Raw genomic sequence first — 22561 nt, forward strand, 5'->3', positions numbered from 1 at the left:
CACCTAAATGACCTATAAATGCAACACAATCCAAATGAAAATCCTCAGGCTTTTTTTTTTTTTTTTAAACAAACAACAAGATCATTTCAGCATTTCTATGGAAATGCAAAAAACCTAGAATAGTGAAACAATCTTTAAAACGAATAGAGAACAGAGATGGAGAGCTTTCATAAACTGATGTCTAGACACACTATAAATCTACTGTAATCAAGAGACTGTAGTATTAGCATGAGGATAAATAGATCTATAGAACAGAAGAGAGACTCCAGAAACAAACCTATACTCATGCAGTTAGTTGAGTTTCAACAAAGATGCCAAAGCAACTCACTGGGGGAAAAAAAGTCTTTTTAACAAATCGTGTTGGAACAACTGGACATTCATATGGAAAAAAAGAAACTTCACATTCTATACAAAAATTAATTTGAGGGACACCTGGGTGGCTTAGCGGTTGAGCATCTGCCTTTGGCTCAGGGTGGGATCCCAGGATCCGGGATCAAGTTCCACATCGGGCTCCCTGAAAGGATCCTGCTTCTTCCTCTGCCTATGTCTCTGCTTCTCTCTCTCTCTCTCTCTCTCTCTCTCTCTCATGAATAAATATATAAATCTTTTAAAAAATTAATTTGAAATGGATCATTGACCTAAATATAAGGGATAAACCTATAAAGTTTTTTGAAGAAAACATAAGACAATATCCCCATGCCCTGGAATAGATAAAGATTTCTTAAAGAGCTAGAAATAAATAGAGTTATAAAATAAATAGTCACAGGAAAGTAAAGTATTGCATAGGGAACACAATAATATTGGAATAACTTTGTGTGGTGACAGATGGAACTACAATTATCGTGGTGAGCATTTTGGGAGGTATATAAATGTCAGACCACTGTGTTGTACATCTGAAACTAACATGATACTACATATCAACTATATTTCCACTTTAAAAATTAAAAAATAAATGATTTCTTAGAATGTAGAAAGCAAAAATCATAAAAAATTATAAATTAGATTTGTTCATACTTCAAAATCTGTCATTAAAAGACACCATTAAGAAAATGAATAGACAATCCAAAAACTGGCAGAAAACATTCACAAAACAAATTTTTGACAAAAGACTTTTGCCCTCTGCACATAAAGAACTACTATAACAAATGACAAAAGGACTAAAAAAAAAGTTTCATCTGGGCAAAAGACTTGAGTAGACATTTCACAGAGAAAAGGATAAAAATGGCCAAGAAGCTAAGAAAAAGATGCTCAATCTTATTACTCATCAGGGAAACGCAAACTGACACTACAGTTAGGTACTACCACACATATAATAGAATGCTAAATTAAAAAGACTCACAGCACTAAATATTAGAAATGAAGTGGAGCAACCAGAACTCTCACATATTCATGGTGGGATATAAGATGGTTTAACTACATTGCAAAGGGTTTGGCAGTTTCTTCTAAGATTAAAATACATACCAACCCTTTGACTCAGCAATTTTATACTCCCAGTTAATTATCTAAGATAAATAAAATATGTCCACAAAAAGGCTTACACAAGAGAAGGGAAAACAAAATACGGGCTATTCATTGAACAGGACACTACTCAGCAATAAAAATAGGGGTACCTGGGTGGCTTAGTTGGTTAAGCAACAAACTCCTGATGTCAGTTCAGGTCATGATCTCAGGGTCCTGGGATCAAGTCTCATGTCATCCTCTGCACTCAGTGGGGAATCTGCTGGAGATTCTCTCTGCTCCTCCCCCTGTTCACGGTCTCTCTCTCTCTCTCAAATAAATAAATAAATCCTTAAAATCCACTATAGCATACAACAAAAATAAATGTTGAAAAACATTATGCTGAACAAAATACAACGGACATAAAAACTACATACTGTGTGATGTCATTTATATGAAATCCTAGAAAAGGCAACATAAATCTGTTATGAAAAAAATATCAAATGGTTACCTAGAAAAGAGTAAGTATCTCTCTTACACAAGGAATATTTCTTTTTCCTTTTTTTAAGATTTATTTATTTTATTTGAGGGGGGGGGCACAAGTGGGAGGGGGAGAGAGAGTCTTAAGCATACTCTACACTGAGTGCAGAACACAACACAGGGCTTGATCTCAAGACCCTGAGATCATGACCTAAGCAGAAACTAAGAGTCCAATATTTAACCAACTGTACCACCCAGACACCCCAGAACTATTTCTGATCATGGAAATGTTCTATAATTTGAGAGAGCTATAGGTTACACAGGTATATCCATTTTGCCAAAACGTACAGTTAAGGTTTGTGCCTTCCAATGTGTATAAATTTTACCTTCAAAAAAGGAATAAAATGTAGGATAGCTGAAGGTATAGAAAAAGCAAGCATTCCAGAACTTTGTTAATTATAGAAGCTAAGCACTAGGTACAATGGAATTCATTATACTATTCACTTACTTTGTATATATTTGAACTTTTCCACAATACAGAAATGGGGTAGGGGAAGAAACAGCAAATAAAATGTATACAAACAGACTATATATATATATATATATACACACACACACACATATACACACACACACACACATATACACACACACACACATACATATATATAGTGAGAGAGAGAAAGAGAGAGCACGCAAGGGAGAGCAAGTGAGCACGGGGAGAGACACCATCCACACACTACCCACAGGGATGATATATAAAATCAACTCTGACATTTTAGCTCTATATTTATGCCATATATGTTCTCTTCTCCATTCCCACACTTATTCAAACCTCTCCTCCATCCTCCCCATTTCTCTTTTATCAGTGTGATAGATTGCAAAGATGGTCAAAAATGTTCTCTCTATGTATCCAGTGGTTCCTGCAATGTGACTTTACAGCTCCTCTCATCAAGTGGTGAAGTCATTTTTCCACTCCTTGAATCTGGACTGGACTTTTTTTTTTTAAGATTTTATTTATTTACTCATGAGAGACACACAGAGAGAGAGAGAGAGAGAGAGAGAGAGAGGCAGAGACAAGGCAGAGGGAGAAGCAGGCTCCATGCAGGGAGCCCGATGCGGAACTCGATCCCAGGTCTCCAGGATCACGCCCTGAGCTCAAGGCAGACGCTAAACTGCTAAGCCACCCAGGGATCCCCTGGACTGGACTTATATCTTGCTTTGGCTAACAGAATAATGAGATCACCCTGGATCGGCGTGGGGGGTGGGGGTGGCGCCCATGGTGGGTTGTAATTTAATCATATGCGTCCTTATAAGAAACAAAAAAGAAGACATAGAGAAGGTCAGGTAAAGATAGAGGCAGGGAGGGACCACAGCAATGAGTTTTCAAGCCAAGAACATCAAGGGTTGCCAGAAACAACCAGAGGCTAGGACAGAAGCATAGAACAGATTCTCCCTAAGGGCCTGCAGATGAAACCAACCCTGTTTACATATTGATTCTGGACTGTCATCCAGATTCTGTCATCCAGAACTATAAGAGAAAAAATTTCTGTAAAGGTACTAAGTTTGTTGTAACTTGTTACAGCAGCCCTAGAAAACCAATACACAAGCACAGAGCAGAAGAATCATTTAGCCAAGCCCAGCCCAAAACTGACAATCCATAGAATAATGACCTAAATAAACAGTTGTTTTAAGCTACTAAATTGTAGGATGGCTTGTTACACAGTAAAGCTAATTGAAACAATCAACCTTGCGAATATGTACTCCTTTTTTTAAAATTATCTCTCCCACAGTCAATCTTATTACTTTACATAAAATGGACCACTTCACTATACTGACTACATAATACTTCTTAATAGCATTATTTTTTAATTTGTGCATGTTTGTCACCTTTGACCAGGCTATAAACTCTCAGGATAGAGATTATGTGACAGTAAATTTATATCCCTCAATATTAGATGCAGTAACTTCATCTATATGAAATTTTCCAGGAGAATTCATTCTAAATTCATCTTATTTACTTACTATACTTATTTTTAACCAAATACAAAAAGACCACAACATTCCATACAGCAATCAATAGTTACAGACTAACAAGACCTTGAGGTCAATAATGGAATATACCCAACTGTATTTACAGTTATTTAATATCCCATCCTTATTCCTTCTAGTCATCAAATAATAAGGCAATACTGAAAGTAGTAGGAAGACAGCATATAGAGTTGGTAGCTCTAACCCGGCACCAAGCCTTCTATATATAAATGCCAAGAAACCTAGTATGCAAATGTATTCTCTCCCAAGGAAAAGAAGAGAGTTTTCTAAAGAATAAGTTTAAGGCAATGAATCTTTCTATAAATAAAACTAGATGTTGGAGTCCTTCCCTGATGCATGAAAGAAGACATGATTCTATGCCATGATTTTCTAGTGGATTTAGCTCTTAACTAGAATTAAGTCAGGCATTAAGCAAACCACCTGTGTACTTTTAGCACGTATGTGCTGAGAAGTTACTTTTGCCATTTTTAAAGATAATATGCCTTGTTTGTGCTTACCTGCATGACCATCTCTGAAGCAAAGTGTCATACCAATACACTTTGATATACATAGCTCATACTGAACATGAAAATCTGGGAGCCAGGAAGAATCAAACGTAGAATTTAAATTTTCTGATTCACAGTGAGGTATTTTTTCATTCACCATTCCATGTTGACTTCCCAAGAATGGAAAATTTAAAACAATTTTTAAGGTGCAATTTGAGGTTTATGTAAATGGTTTTCAGTTATGCTATCCATAATTAGCCTCAAGATAATCAAGAACTGGATTATTTAATGGGAGAGACATAGTAATTAGAGTGTCCAAGAAAAGGACAAGTGAAATGGGGGAGCCAAGGCCAGTTTCCAAAGATATCAATGTAGCAAAAACTCTGCAAAAAGTTGTCACAGCAAATTGCAGAAATTATAGAGGTTGTATCGGAGAGACAAAACAAAATATCTTTTATAGTAAAAAATTTTCCAAGTATCAAGAACTCAAAGATCAAGAACTAATTCTTACCAGACTTATTAGAAAGTCAACACAAGACTACATACTGAATATGACTAATTATATTCACAGACTAAACAAGAAAATTGTTAACCAGGAAAAAAAATAACTTCTTAGAAGTGTCTATTTTGCACTGGGGAAGCAAAATGTGTTGATTGGGATTTGACTCAACTCTAACTTCTTTCATTATTGAAAAATATTTATTTAACACTTACTGTATTCAAGCACCATAGGCAATTTACACTGGTCATTTCTCACGAAAAAGTTAAAGTACTGTGGGCAATACAGACATGTAAATCAAACAAGAATGTATGAGGCATACTCTGATGGATTTTGGATGTAAGAAAAGGAGCCAATAGAAACAAAGGAGAATATCAAATCAGATAGTGAAAGGAGAGAATGCTTCCTAGAGGAGATAACACAAGCAGAAATTAGGTAAGAGAAGGAGCAGAACATTCTGGCCAAATGCTCTCCATAAACAACACACACACACAGTACAGAATATTAGACATTCAGGGAAAGTGTTTTAGTAAAGCCAGGCCACTCATTCAACAACTATCTATTGAGTATCAAAGATGCGCCAAGCACAGTTCTCAGAATGAGACAATCAGTGAAGAAATCACACAAAAATCTGTAAGGAGAGAAATACAAGAAACAAAAGAAATAAATATATAGCATGTTCAAAAGTGACATGTGCTAATGAAGAAAAAGAAAGCAGGTAAAGTAAGACTCGAATTGGACCTAAAAGGAAAGGCATGCTTTGCAAAGGTGTTAAGCCTAGGGAGGTCATTCCAGAAAAGTGGATAAGCATACATATTAATATACCAGTGTTTCTATCAGCCAGAATATCTATTTCTCCCCAAGAGAATTCAGATGGAAAAATGGTTGACAATAAAAATTAAAGGTATGCTTTGAATGTCTTACAAAGAATTGAAGACCTTACTCCACAAGTAATGGGAAGCTGCTGAAAGATTCCAAAGGAGGAAAAAAATACATATTTTCTCAGTCTTCCTCAATTTCCATGTATTTGACAGAACTGATCGTATCCCTCCCATTCACTCATTCACTACTCATTGTGTAGTTACCTGATACTGTGTTAAAAATAATATTTTTAAAGTAACACTGCATAATATGTCATAAAAGTTTTACAGAGGTGTGGCTCATGTCTAGTCAGTAAGGAAGATAGGTGCCTAGATCCCATTCTGGATAACACAAGACACTATGTGCTAAGTATTATAATGGATGAACAAAGTTTAATAGAAACATAGACAAGGACATTATAAAACATTAAACTCATGAAACTAAGAAAGGCTTCCTGGAGGATATGAAAAATGAGTAGAATTTAAACAAAAAGAGATGGACAGAGAAAAGGCATTTTGGGTAGAAAAGCAACACAAGCAGAGATTTGGAAGTACCCAATCATAGGCCATTGTAAGTGCAGTATGGGGTAAAGCATGGCCAAGAAACTTTTTTTGCATAAGAGTTAATTCAGAAAAACAAATGTTTCTAGGCCATACTACCTTTCTTTCAAAAATTAAAATAGTATTTAATATGCCCCATGGGAGAAAGTATATTTCTTACTATTTAGATTAACAATCTATTGAAGAGAAGAACGTCAGTGGGGAAAAAATAATGGCCACTGTTTTTAGGCACTAAAATGTTAACACAGACATTTTTGAGGAGAAAAATATAGAAGCTTTCTAATAACTCATTCAGTAAGCAAGGTCAGTGTGTGAGGAACCCTGCAGACTAAAGGGGAAGACTGCAGATGCAAATGGGCCAGACTAAGACAGATCCCAAATGCTGTGAGTACTCTTAAGTAAGGTAGTAGTAACACAAAGTGAGGACATTTTAGAAATGGAATCTTCTTTAAAATGCAAATCTGACCACACCATTCCGGGCTTAGAAACCTCCCCAGGTTTCCCAATTAAAATTCAACATCCTTTCAACAAAGCTATGATCTGACCCCTGCTTACTGCACCTCTGTCTCTAGTCAGCTCTCTCCCCACCTCCTACCTTCACACACCTCCTAGCCTTCTACCTCACTGGCCTTATTCCATTTCTTTGGGATTGTCACTCTCCATACCCTTTTGGTGCCTGGCACACTTTTCCTCCCCTCTCCTTATAAAACATCTTTGTTGAGTTCAAGCCTACTCATCCTTCAGATTTCAACTCAAATGTCAGAAAACTTTCCCCTGACCTCACATTCTAGATCAGGTCTCTTGTTTTATGTTCCAAAAGCACTAAGTACTATTCCTTCCTAGGGTTTTTCACTGTTTAAATAATATATTTATTTATGTAATTATGTATTTAATCTTAGTCTCCCCAACTACAAGTTTCATGACTTCTGTGACCATGACTGCTTTGCTCATAAATGCATCTGAAGAACCTAGCACAGTAAGTGGTATAGAGAAGGAAAGAAACTAAATAAACATCCATTGACTTAATTAAATGAAAAAAGCCAAATAATTCTTTGCTGTGGGGCTATCCCATGCAATGCAGGATGATTAGCAGCTTTCCTGGACTGTAGCCACTAAATACCAGTAATAACTCTTCCTTCTCCACTTATGACAACCAAAAATATCTCTAGGCATTGCCAAATGTCTTATGGGAGGCAAAATCACTCCCAGTTGAGAATCACTGAGGTAGGTGATCATACAGCCTGGCTTGTACAGGACAGTCCCTGCTTCTGCCTCTTGTACCACTAAATTATTAACAGCACCCCCTTTCATTTTCAGAAGTATCCAGTTTGCATAATAAGTTATATTGTCATCCTACCTGGATGTACATTTATGGGTTCTCTTGCCCAGAATAAGTGAACTTATTATGTACATGATGACCATGCTTACTTCTAACATAGGAGAAATGATATCATTATTTCCAAGAAATATGCGTTAAAACAACAACAAAAAACCTATCTATGTAGTTAGTAGGTTTTGGAATTAGTAGAAACAGAAACAGTATAATTACAATTAACAGAAGAAATATGGCAGGGACAGGAGGAATAGTACAGGGCGATCAATTAAGTATGGAAAAAGAGTGAGAGAAAGAAGTCAAAGAGGATTTCTAAGTTTTAGCCTAGGAGAGCTAGGTATAAAGCCATCTATCAAGACTAGATATAAAGAAGAAGAAGGGTTGTATTTTGTGGGGTGGACAGGAGATAAAGAAGATAGCAAGCTTGCATTTTGAGGCACCTTCTCCATCTTCAGGTGAGACCCATTAGACATGTGGAAGCACAAATCTTTGTGGAGATACAGATCTTTGTCTTTGTCATGATCTACTCCACTCCTTTTGCTCCAATGCCATTAGACTTCCCTTACTTTTCTAATTACTATTTGGCTTTTAACAAGAGCTCTTTCTTCCTGTCTCCCAATTATGAGAATTCTCTAAACACTATTCATACCTCTATTCTTCCCACTCACTGTTAACTCTGAGAATTCAACATAAGCTGTTACATCTGTACTGACAATTGCCTGCCTCATTCCTAGCCTGTAATCTCAAAATATCATGTGGTCAGATCACTTCTGAGTATTTCTACTTGAATTTTATGAACTTATATGTATACGAATCTTTCCAGTTTAAAATGGACCTTTGCATATTTATTTCCAATTATATACATCAGTCATCTTAATTCAACAGGCTGAAACTAAACTTTTCTTGCTCATAAACCTGTTTCCTTTTCCAAGCTTTCCATCTCTTTCAATATCACTACAATTAACCTCATCACCAAGTCCCAAATAAGGACCATAAGTCATTTTCTGCTTCAGGGCTCTATATTAAAAGTCACCAAATGCACCAGAAAAAGCACTTAACAAAATTCAACATTCATTTATGATAAAAATTCTCAATAAAGAGGGTATAAAGAGAACGCCCCTTAACATAATAAACGTCATATATCACAAGCCCCCAGCTATACCATACTCAATGATTAAAAGCTGAAAGCCTTTCCTCTAACATCAGGAAAAAGAAAAGGATGCCCATTCTTGCCACTATTATTCAACATAGTGTAGGAAGTCCTAGGCATGAAATAAATTAAAGGCATCTAAATGGGAAAGGAAGAAGTAGTCACTATTTGGAGATGACATATTACATATACAAAACTCTAAAGACTCCTTCAAGAAACATTAGAACTAATAAATAAATACAGTGGAATTTGTATTTGGAATTTGTTTTTGTAAAGGAATACTGCATGATACAAAATCAAAACACAAATATCTGTTGTATCTCTATACACTAATAACAAACTATGAAAAGAATTAAGAAATTTACAAATTAATAAAACAATCCCATTAATAATTGCATCAAAAAGAATAAAATACATAGGAATAAATTTAACCAATAGAGTTATTAAAAACTACAAGTCAAAAAAAAAAACAAAAAACAAAAACAAAAAAACTACAAGTCATTAATGAAAGAAACTGAAGAAGATACAAATAAACAGAAAGATACTCTGTGCTTATGAGATGGAAGAATCAGTATTTTTAAAATGTCCATAATATCAAAAGCAATCTAGGGGGACCTGGGTGGCTCAGTCAGTTAAGCATCTGCCTTCAGCTCAGGTCACGATCTCAGGCTCCTGGGATGGAGCCCTCCCACCTTGGACTCCCTGGGCACTAGGGAATCTGCTTCTCCCTCTCCCTCTGCCCGTCCCCTCACTCAGGCAAGTACACATACACTCTCTCTCAAATAAATAAATAAAGTCTTTTTTAAAAAAATCTACAGATTCAATGAAATCGCTATCAAAATTCCAATGGCATTTTTCAAAGAAATAGAACAAATGACTTTAAAATTTATATGGAACCACAAAAAAAAACCTGTGTAGCCAAAGCAATCTTGAGAAAGAACAAAACTAGAAGCATCATGCTCCCTGATTGCAAACTATATTAAAAAGCTATAGTAATTTTAAAAGTATGGTACTGGCATAAAAACAGACATGCAGGTCAATGGAACAGGGTAAAGAGCCAAGAAATAAATCACACATATACGATTAATTAATTTATAACAAAGGAGCCAACAATGTACAGTAGGGAAAGGACAGTCTCTTCAATAAAAGGTGCTGAAAAAACTACAGCTATGTGAAAAAGAATGAGAGACAGCTACTACTTTACAGGATACACAAAAATTAACTCAAAAAAGATTAAAAACTGGAACATAAGACCTGAAACCATAAAACTTCTAGAAAAAAACAGAAAAAGTAACTTCCTTGACATGGGTCTTGGCAATGATTTTTTGAATCTATCCACAAAAGCAAAAATAAACAAATGGGACTAAAAAGCTCTACAGAGCAAATGAACCCATCAACAAAATGAAAAAGCAAACTATTGAATGGGAGAAAACATTTGGAAATCATATATCTGATACAAGATAACATCCAAAAATATAAAGAACTGATGCAACTCCGTATTTTTTAAAATCCAATTTAAAAATGGAAGACATGAAGAGACATTTCTTCAAAGACATATAGATGGCCAACAGACACATAAAAAGATGCTCAACATCACATCATCAGGAAAATACAAATCAAAACTACAATAAGAAATCACCTCATGCCTGTCAGAATGACGGCTATGATCAACAACACAAGAAACAGCAATTTAAGTGTCCATTGATGAATGAATGTATAAACAAATTATGGTATACATATATACAAGGGAACATGATCTTTTCATAAAAAAGAATGAAATATTGCCATTTATGAATATATAGATGGACCTCAAGGGCATTATGCTAAGTGAAATACAACAGAGAGAGAAAGACATATTGTATGACCTCTCTTCTATGTGGAATCTTAAAAAAAAAAAAAAAAAAAAAAACGCATAGGTTAGGAGAATAGACTCTGGTTGCCAGAGATGGACAGCGAGGGAAGGAAGAAATGGGTGGTAGGGGCCAAAAAGTTAAAAAAAAAAAAAAAAAAAAAAAAGATAAATAGAAGATCGGTGTGATTTGCTTAAAGAAATGTCAGTAATCAGAAATGGATATAGCAAACAAAACAATTTTTTTCATAAAAAATAAAAGTACTAAATCAAATTACTTGCTCCTGAGTTTCCTCTTGCAAAACGAAGCAGTTAAACCAAATGATCTAATGCCCCTCCTAGCTCAACTGTGTTATGATTTTAAGTCTTCAAAATTCTTGGATTCATTCACCACTACCTAAGTCTGGCTAGTGATTCTCAAGCCTAGTAGTACATTAGAATTTCCTGGGAATCCCTCACGGGTGCCTGGGTAGCACAGTCGATAGGTGTCTGACTTGATTTGGGCTCAGGATCTCAGGATGGTGGGATCAAGCCCGCCCCCCCCAGACAGGCTCCTCGTTCAGTGCAGTCTGCTTGAGGTTCTCTCTCTCTTTCTCTCTCTCTCTGCCCCTGTCCCTCTGCCCCTCCCCTGGCTCGTGCTTGCTTTCTCTCTCTAAAATAAATTAATTTGATTAATTAAATAAATAAAATCTTATGATGAATAAATAAATATTATGATGATGGTGTTTTTCTGTAGCTCTATGTACCCAAACTAGGAAACATCAGACCTTTAGTGAAAAAATCAAATCTTATGATTGGACAGACATCTTAGCAGTGATAACTCTTTGGCAAAAATCCAGTTTAAACAAAGAACTTCAGAAACTCATTAATGTCTGTTTACTCCCACCTGAATGTTGAAGCTAATCTTAACAGTTCAACCTCTAAATTTGTGTTCACAATTCCCTTTGGGCAGCCTATCCCTTAATTCTGGCCTTGCTATCTTCTTTAAGAAGAGTAAAGGGTTCTGTGCTAAGCTGCATCCTCCAACTTGAATCATTCCTAACTTGATTCCATGTTCTTCAGCAGATGTTATATGTAATCTTTGTGGGGCATACAGTTAGCTAGCTTCCTGAGCTGCTGAGAACAACCAACCAATAACATCCTGCCTATCTATCTTTTACCAGTCAGATGACATTTATTCATTTGTACATTTTCAATTCCCACCCCTCTACACACACATATAGTCTACTGAGCATTATGTCTTTCATCACCACCTGACTTTTGATATTTTCTTCATTCAGTGATTTAGGCCATTTTGCAGACTTGCTAACAATATCTAGCAATTTGTTTTGAAGTTCATTTTGGTAGAATATAATGTGACAATACTGCAACAAAATAGAATATTTTGCTTCACTGAATGATTTCATTACAGCACAAAAGTTTCCTTTCTTGTAGACCTACAAGACTTACTTATTTGCATTCACATTAATAATAAACAAATCACCTAAATGTACCAAAACTTAGCCCATGTTAGCAACATCTTTAAGTTATAAAAGTGATATATTTCTTAATGTCTATTAGCTTTTACAACTGAGGAATTACTAATAACAAATACACCAAAAAATGCAGTAGATAAGGCAAAGACTGTACTCCTAAACTGGACAGCAAATTTTTGAAATACATTTCATGCTAATAAAAAAATTATTTTAATTCTAGATGGTCTATGATAAGCCATTAACAATAACAGACCACACAAGGTGCATATCCTTCAAAGTGGGAAATGAGAATGGCCTTCTTTAGGATTACTAATTACTTCTGCTACTACAATTACTACTGACTATAATTGACCTTAGGATTCAAATGACTTCAGAATTTTGTCATCACTTAAAATTCAATAAACACAGATCACAAGAAGAAATCCTAAAATTGTTAACTGCGTGTACACACTTAAGTGACACTTTATAAGCAAATACATTACAGTTGAAAGTTAAAAAGTATACTATATTGTAGTCACTAATGAATTACTTATCAATCAAATTCGCTTTGTGCTCTTGTTCTTTGAATGTGGTTTAAGGGCATAATCTTTGAGTTTAGTAGCTCTTGGGGAAGGCTCCTCAGAGATACTGCACTCACACAATGTCCCTGCAAATATCATTTCATTCAATGGGTTGCCCACAGAATTTGTTATTTCAATTACTTGAGGAGATATTTTATTTTGTGCTATTTCTATTACATATCAGACAAATACTGAATTTGAAGGGGCATTTCAATGCTAAAATATGAAACAAATTACTCTGGTATCTAAAATAACCTAACTATGAAAGCAACTCCTACACACATGTGGTAATAATCTACTAAAGCTATCTTTTATTGGATTTTAGGTAATAACAACGGCATATGCTTTTCGTACATCTACTCTTACAAAACAAATTTTTCACAACATAACCTTTCAAGAAACCAAAATGCTTCAGATACTTTCCATCATACAATATCATCCAATAACTCAACTATCTGGCTTACAGGATTTAGTACACAAACTTTTTCAGATTACTATCAAAAGAAAGGCATTTCATTCTTTTTTACTCCAGTACGGTTTATTCTTTTTTACTCCAGTACGGTTTAGTGATTATAAAAAGATTTTTACATTTTAAATCGTAAAATTCCTTGTTCTCCTTTTTCTACATTTTCTTGCCCTAAGTAACAGGACTGACTATGGGAACCCTCACCGACGGTAATATAAAAAGAACTCGGTATATGGAAGGAAAAATGCTTCAGCAGCATCATGGCCTTCATTATAGATTGACATTCATTGTATAAAATAAGTTGTCTTTTACCATAAACAATCTTCTACCCTTTTTAAGATCCTTCACTTTGTTTAATGCTTTCTGAATTGATATGCTTTTCATTAAAAAGCATTTCTCCCTCTAAACATATTATTTCATTCGTGACAAAGTGACAAAGACAGAAGAGAATGCTAAATCTATACTACACTGTAATAAGTAATGAGAGCCTAAACAATCACCTTCTTCTCTTCTATCTTCTTTCCTAGAGCTCTGTGTAGGAGGGGGAAAGTGTATGCTTTCCTTCTCTTCTTCTACTTTTCTGGCATTAGATAAGTCAAAGAGAGAACCCTGTTAGATTCCCTTTGATCTTTCCTGACTTCCTGCATTACCATCATCTTCTGTTAAGAACCAGTATTCTCATATGCACACACACAGAGTAACTATAAGATAATGGATGTGTTAATTGGCTGACTCTGGTAATCATTTTACAGTATATATGTATATAAACCATCACACCGTATAACTTATATATATACAATTTTATTTATGAATTATATCTCAATATAGCTAAGAGGGGGAAAAAGAAACAATTTAAGAAGGAATATGTGGCTCAGTCGGTTAAGCATCTGCCTTCATCATGCCATGATCTCAGGGTCCTGGGATAGAGTCCCACTGTGGCTGGCTCCCTGCTCAGCAAGGAGTCTGCTTCTCCCACTCTACATCCTTTGCCCCTCTGCAACTTGTGTGCATGCTCTCTCTCAAATAAATAAATAAAACCTTTAAAAAAAAAAGGAATATATAAAAGTATCTAAAAGAGACAGTTAGCTGAGCTATATCAACCCACACTATCTACTGATTTCTTTCACCAATTTCTTTTTTTAAAGTAATAATTATCATCCAAAAGATTGGATGATATAATAATTATCATATTATTCCTGTTGAAATAAAAGCTTTGGGAAAAAGTGAGTTGTGGGGCAGCCCAGGTGGCTCAGCAGTTTAGCGCCGCCTTCAGCCCAGGGTGTGATCCTGGAGACCTGGGATCAAGTCCCACATCAGACTCCCTGCATGGAGCCTGCTTCTCCCTCTGCCTGTGTCTCTGCCTCTCTCTCTCTCTCTCTCTCTGTCTCTCATGAATAAATAAAATCTTAAAAAAAAAAAAAAAAGAAAAATAAAAAGTGAGCTGTGAATAAATTTGTAACTTTAAGCCTATCCTACTATAATTGCTGAAATCAAAGAGAGAAATCTTAAAAGCAGCCAATAAAGGACAGACTACCTCCAAAAAAGTAATAGTTAGAATAACATAACTAATTTCTCAATAGTAAGTATAGAGTAAGATGATCAAGAACTGATATTTTCAAGGCACTGAATGAAAATAACTGCTAATCTATAATTCTATACCAGCAAAAATAGGTTTCAAAAATGAACATAAACAAATCTTTTCAGATAAAGAAAAATTTTAAGATTTATTTACCAGCAGACCCATACTAAAAGAAAAAATAAAAGGTAATTTTCAGGCAGAGAAAAATTATCTCAGAAGTCTCAAGATTTAGGAAGGAAGAAGACCAATGATAAAGGTAAAAATGGGGATATACATATACGTTAAGTATCCAAAGTTTATTACTATTTCATGACCCTTTACGTTATCTACCAGAACAGGAATAGTACTGGTATTGTTATTCATATTTTTAAAAAGAAGAAAAAAAAAAAACAAGGAGAAGCATATCCAAAGTTTATTTTTTCGGAGGAGGGGCAAGATGGCGGAAGAGCAGGGTCTCCAAATCACCTGTCTCCACCAAATTACCTAGAAAACCTTCAAATTATCCTGAAAATCTATGAATTCGGCCTGAGAATTAAAGAGAGAACACCTGGAATGCTCCAGTGAGAAGAGTTCGCGCTTCTATCAAGGTAGGAAGACGGGGAAAAAGAAATAAAGAAACAAAGGCCTCCAAGGGGGAGGGGCCCCGCGAGGAGCCGGGCTGAGGCCGGGGCGAGTGTCCCCAGGACAGGAGAGCCCCGTCCCGGAGGAGCAGGAGCTGCACCGACCTTCCCGGGCGGAAAGGGGCTCCCAAGAATTGGAGCAGGACCCAGAAGGGCGGGGATGCCCTCGGGCTCCGGGGACAGTAACAGAGCAACTGCGCGCCGGGAGAGTGCGCCGAGCGCCCTAAGGGCTGCAGCGCGCACGGCGGGACCCGGAGCAGCTCGGAGGGGCTCGGGGGCGGCTCCGCGGAGGGGGCTGTGCGGCCCCGGGAGCAGCTCGGAGGGGCTCGGGCGGAGGAAGAGGCTCCGTGCGGAGGGGGCTGGGCGGTTCCAGGAGCAGCTCAGGGGGCTCGGGCGGCAGCTCCGCAGAGGGGCTACGCGGCCGGGAGCGCGAATCCAATAGCGCAGGTCCCGGAGCACAGCCCAGGATCCGGCCTCCCCCGGGACAGGCAGAGGCCGGGAGGGCCCAGGACAGCAAGGACGCTCCTGCCCCAGCTTTCCAGATCAGCGGTCCGCCCCGGAGCCTCCAGGCCCTGCAGACGGAGTTCCTGCGGGGGCTGAATCCAGGTTTCCAGAGCTGCCCCGCCACTAGGGCTGTTGCTCCTGGGGCCTCACGGGGTAAACAACCCCCACTGAGCCCTGCACCAGGCAGGGGCACAGCAGCTCCCCCAACTGCCTACACCTGAAAATCAACACAACAGGCCCCTCCCCCAGAAGACCAGCTAGACGGACAACTTCCAGGGGAAGCCAAGGGACTTAAAGTACACAGAATCAGAAGATACTCCCCCGTGGTTCTTTGTTTTGTTTTGTTTTCTTTTGTTTTCTTTTGTTTTGCTTTTTGATTTGTTTCCTTCCCCCACCCCCCTTTTTTCTCCTTTCTTTCTTTTTCTTTTTCTTCTTTTTTTTTTTTTTGTTTTTTTCTTCCTTTTTTTCCTCTTTCTCTTTTCTTTCCTTCTTTCTCTCCTCTCTTTTTCTCCTTTTCCCAATACAACTTGCTTTTGGCCACTCTGCACTGAGCAAAATGACTAGAAGGAAAACCTCACCTCAAAAGAAAGAATCAGAAACGGTCCTTTCTCCCACAGAGTTACAAAATCTGGATTACAATTCAATGTCAGAAAGCCAATTGAGAAGCACTATTATACACCTACCGGTGGCTCTAGAAAAAAGCATAAAGGACTCAAGAGACTTCATGACTGCAGAATTTAGAGCTAATCAGGCAGAAATTAAAAATCAATTGAATGAGATGCAATCCAAACTAGAAGTCCTAACGATGAGGGTTAACGAGGTGGAAGAACAAGTGAGTGACATGGAAGACAAGTTGATAGCAAAGAGGGAAACTGAGGAAAAAAGAGACAAACAATTAAAAGACCATGAAGATAGATTAAGGGAAATAAATGACAGCCTGAGGAAGAAAAATTTACGTTTAATTGGTGTTCTCAAGGGCGCCGAAAGGGACAGAGGGCCAGAATATGTATTTGAACAAATTCTAGCTGAAAACTTTCCTAATCTGGGAAGGGAAACAGGCATTCAGATCCAGGAAATAGATCCCCCCCTAAAATCAATCAAAACCGTTCAACACCTCGACATTTAATAGTGAAGCTTGCAAATTCCAAAGATAAAGAGAAGATCCTTAAAGCAGCAAGAGACAAGAAATCCCTGACTTTTATGGGGAGGAGTATTAGGGTAACAGCAGACCTCTCCACAGAGACCTGGCAGGCCAGAAAGGGCTGGCAGGATATATTCAGGGTCCTATATGAGAAGAACATGCAACCAAGAATACTTTATCCAGCAAGGCTCTCATTCAAAATGGAAGGAGAGATAAAGAGCTTCCAAGACAGGCAGCAACTAAAAGAATATGTGACCTCCAAACCAGCTCTGCAAGAAATTTTAAGGGGGACTCTTAAAATTCCCCTTTAAGAAGAAGTTCAGTGGAACATTCCACAAAAACAAGGACTGAATAGTTATCATGATGACACTAAACTCATATCTCTCAATAGTAACTCTGAATGTGAATGGGCTTAATGACCCCATCAAAAGACGCAGGGTTTCAGACTGGATAAAAAAGCAGGACCCATCTATTTGCTGTCTACAAGAGACTCATTTTAGACAGAAGGACACCTACAGCCTGAAAATAAAAGGTTGGAGAACCATTTACCATTCGAATGGTCCTCAAAAGAAAGCAGGGGTAGCCATCCTTATATCAGATAAACTAAAATTTACCCCGAAGACTGTAGTGAGAGATGAAGAGGGACACTATATCATACTTAAAGGATCTATTCAACAAGAGGACTTAACAATCCTCAATATATATGCCCCGAATGTGGGAGCTGCCAAATATATAAATCAATTATTAACCAAAGTGAAGAAATACTTAGATAATAATACACTTATACTTGGTGACTTCAATCTAGCTCTTTCTATACTCGATAGGTCTTCTAAGCACAACATCTCCAAAGAAACAAGAGCTTTAAATGATACGCTGGACCAGATGGGTTTCACAGATATCTACAGAACTTTACATCCAAACTCAACTGAATACACATTCTTCTCAAGTGCACATGGAACTTTCTCCAGAATAGACCACATATTGGGTCACAAATCGGGTCTGAACTGATACCAAAAGATTGGGATCGTCCCCTGCATATTCTCAGACCATAATGCCTTGAAATTAGAACTAAATCACAACAAGAAGTTTGGAAGGACCTCAAACATGTGGAGGTTAAGGACCATCCTGCTAAAAGATGAAAGGGTCAACCAGGAAATTAAGGAAGAATTAAAAAGATTCATGGAAACTAATGAGAATGATGATACAACCGTTCAAAATCTTTGGGATGCAGCAAAAGCAGTCCTAAGGGGGAAATACATCGCAATACAAGCATCCATTCAAAAACTGGAAAGAACTCAAATACAAAAGCTAACCTTACACATAAAGGAGCTAGAGAAAAAACAGCAAATAGATCCTACACCCAGGAGAAGAAGGGAGTTAATAAAGATTCAAGCAGAACTCAACGAAATCGAGACCAGAAGAACTGTGGAACAGATCAACAGAACCAGGAGTTGGTTCTTTGAAAGAATTAATAAGATAGATAAACCATTAGCCAACCTTATTAAAAAGAAGAGAGAGAAGACTCAAATTAATAAAATCATGAATGAGAAAGGAGAGATCACTACCAACACCAAGGAAATACAAACGATTTTAAAAACATATTATGAACAGCTATACGCCAATAAATTAGGCAATCTAGGAGAAATGGACGCATTCCTGGAAAGCCACAAACTACCAAAACTGGAACAGGAAGAAATAGAAAACCTTAACAGGGCAATAACCAGGGAGGAAATTGAAGCAGTCATCAAAAACCTCCCAAGACACAAGAGTCCAGGGCCAGATGGCTTCCCAGGGGAATTTTATCAAACGTTTAAAGAAGAAACCATACCTATTCTCCTAAAGCTGTCTGGAAAGATAGAAAGAGATAGAGTACTTCCAAATTCGTTCTATGAGGCCAGCATCACCTTAATTCCAAAACCAGACAAAGACCCCACCAAAAAGGAGAATTACAGACCAATATCCCTGATGAACATGGATGCAAAAATTCTCAACAAGATACTGGCCAATAGGATCCAACAGTACATTAAGAAAATTATTCACCATGACCAAGTAGGATTTATCCCCGGGACACAAGGCTGGTTCAACACCCGTAAAACAATCAATGTGATACATCATATCAGCAAGAGAAAAACCAAGAACCATATGATCCTCTCATTAGATGCAGAGAAAGCATTTGACAAAGTACAGCATCCATTTCTGATCAAAACTCTTCAGAGTGTAGGGATAGAGGGAACATTCCTCAACATCTTAAAAGCCATCTACGAAAAGCCCACAGCAAATATCATTCTCAATGGGGAAGCACTGGGAGCCTTTCCCCTAAGATCAGGAACAAGACAGGGATGTCCACTCTCACCACTGCTATTCAACATAGTACTGGAAGTCCTAGCCTCAGCAATCAGACAACAAAAAGACATTAAAGGCATTCAAATTGGCAAAGAAGAAGTCAAACTCTCCCTCTTCGCCGATGACATGATACTCTACATAGAAAACCCAAAAGTCTCCACCCCAAGATTGTTAGAACTCATACAGCAATTCAGTAGCGTGGCAGGATACAAAATCAATGCCCAGAAGTCAGTGGCATTTCTATACACTAACAATGAGACTGAAGAAAGAGAAATTAAGGAGTCAATCCCATTTATAATTGCACCCAAAAGCATAAGATACCTAGGAATAAACCTAACCAAAGATGTAAAGGATCTATACCCTCAAAACTATAGAACACTTCTGAAAGAAATTGAGGAAGACACAAAGAGATGGAAAAATATTCCATCCTCATGGATTGGCAGAATATTGTGAAAATGTCAATGTTACCCAGGGCAATATACACGTTTAATGCAATCCCTATCAAAATACCATGGACTTTCTTCAGAGAGTTAGAACAAATTATTTTAAGAATTGTGTGGAATCAGAAAAGACCCCGAATAGCCAGGGAAATTTTAAAAAAGAAAACCATAGCTGGGGGCATCACAATGCCAGATTTCAGGTTGTACTACAAAGCTGTGGTCATCAAGACAGTGTGGTACTGGCACAAAAACAGACACATAGATCAGTGGAACAGAATAGAGAACCCAGAAGTGGACCCTGAACTTTATGGTCAACTAATATTCGATAAAGGAGGAAAGACTATCCATTGGAAGAAAGACAGTCTCTTCAATAAATGGTGCTGGGAAAATTGGACATCCACATGCAGAAGAATGAAACTAGACCACTCTCTTGCACCATACACAAAGATAAACTCAAAATGGATGAAAGATCTAAATGTGAGACAAGATTCCATCAAAATCCTAGAGGAGAACACAGGCAACACCCTTTTTGAACTCGGCCACAGTAACTTCTTGCAAGATACATCCACGAAGGCAAAAGAAACAAAAGCAAAAATGAACTATTGGGACTTCATCAAGATAAGAAGCTTTTGCACAGCAAAGGATACAGTCAACAAAACTAAAAGACAACCTACAGAATGGGAGAAGATATTTGCAAATGACATATCAGATAAAGGGCTAGTTTCCAAGATCTATAAAGAACTTATTAAACTCAACACCAAAGAAACAAACAATCCAATCATGAAATGGGCAAAAGACATGAAGAGAAATCTCAGAGAGGAAGACATAGACATGGCCAACATGCATATGAGAAAATGCTCTGCATCACTTGCCATCAGGGAAATACAAATCAAAACCACAATGAGATACCACCTCACACCAGTGAGAATGGGGCAAATTAACAAGACAGGAAACAACAAATGTTGGAGAGGATGCGGAGAAAAGGGAACCCTCTTACACTGTTGGTGGGAATGTGAACTCGTGCAGCCACTCTGGAAAACTGTGTGGAGGTTCCTCAAACAGTTAAAAATAGACCTGCCCTACGACCCAGCAATTGCACTGCTGGGGATTTACCCCAAAGATACAAATGCAATGAAACGCCGGGACACCTGCACCCCGATGTTTATAGCAGCAATGGCCACGATAGCCAAACTGTGGAAGGAGCCTCGGTGTCCAATGAAAGATGAATGGATAAAGATGTGGTTTATGTATACAATGGAATATTACTCAGCTATTAGAAATGACAAATACCCACCATTTGCTTCAACGTGGATGGAACTGGAGGGTATTATGCTGAGTGAAGTAAGTCAGTCGGAGAAGGACAAACATTCTATGTTCTCATTCATTTGGGGAATATAAATAATAGTGAAAGGGAATATAAGGGAAGGGAGAAGAAATGTGTGGGAAATATCAGAAAGGGAGACAGAACGTAAAGACTGCTAACTCTGGGAAACGAACTAGGGGTGGTAGAAGGGGAGGAGGGCGGGGGGGTGGGAGTGAATGGGTGACGGGCACTGGGGGTTATTCTGTATGTTAGTAAATTGAACACCAATAAAAAATAAATTAAAAAAATAGATTAAAAAAAAAAACAAAGTTTATTTTTTCAAAATCCTAAAGGTAACTCTGACAGTCACAGTCTACATTCTCTGTAACAACCCATGCTGCTTCTAAAATCTGTAATTAAGAAGACAAAATCTTAAAATTAAAAAAAATTTTAAAGCAAGTGAAATGATTAGAGGCAAGTAAAAAAATCCTAGCTTCACTGATGCTTTGACATTGAGAAACTATTTTCTTGGTAGTGCATCTATGAACTGGATATTTTCTGTTTGCCTTAAAAACTTTCCATCTATTTCCAATCTGCTATGTGCCACAAGAAGCTGATCACTGCATCAAAGGATCCCTTTGCCTCTGGTCTGCAGTTGAGTTTGGCCATTAAGAATCACTGACAAGAGACAGGAGACTGTGAGGAAAGTGGGATCAGGTATTTCTTCAGCAACTCCCCTACTAAGGGGGTTATGTGCCTCAACCTAAGGCAATATAGCTCCTGTAGACTGTCCTCTCCTATAACTTCTGCTATACTCTTCAAGATCTAGTAATCAATCCCACATCCTGGCCCTCCACACACAGGGATGGTAATGGTTCCTACTGTTGCCAGCCTCACCTCCCTTGTTTTTCTCTCGTACCCTTGTTTACAACTACTCTCTCAATTACCCTATTTGAGTGTACCATCTATTTGCTGTGGAGACACTAATCTACATAATCTGCATGGTGATTTGTAACATGGAAGGCAGTAAAAAATAGAAGAGACACTAAGACATTAAGAGCTCAGACTCTAAAGTCAAAAACAGCTGGAAGTGGATCCCTGTTCCAAAACTGTGTGATCTTGCAATAGTGTGCTACCATCTGTAAGCCTCCTTTACCTCATGCATAAAATTTAAAAATAATACCAGTACCTGCTTCAAAAATTGTTCTTTAGTGAGATTTATTTAATGTAAACAGCTCAGTCTGGCGCCTGGTACAAAGTAAGGGCTTAATAAATATTCAATGATTATTATCATCATTATTATTAATTACTACTATTTGCTTTATAGTTACATTACGAAACTGACCACATGACTAAAACTATGGAATAAACATATCCATCCCACTCCAGCTTTTTAATATTTAACACATCATGTTTCATACCAG

General features: G+C 37.5%; 1 protein-coding gene across 18 annotated transcripts in view; it reads right to left on the minus strand.

Annotated features, from left to right (window-relative positions):
- Positions 1-22561, minus strand: part of BBS9 (Bardet-Biedl syndrome 9) — a 432524-nt gene that overhangs the window by 259857 nt on the left and 150106 nt on the right. The gene's annotated exons all lie outside the window — the stretch shown is intronic.

Source organism: Canis lupus, chromosome 18 (genome assembly GCF_048164855.1).
Source record: "Canis lupus baileyi chromosome 18, mCanLup2.hap1, whole genome shotgun sequence".
In the NCBI taxonomy this organism is placed as follows: domain Eukaryota; kingdom Metazoa; phylum Chordata; class Mammalia; order Carnivora; family Canidae; genus Canis; species Canis lupus.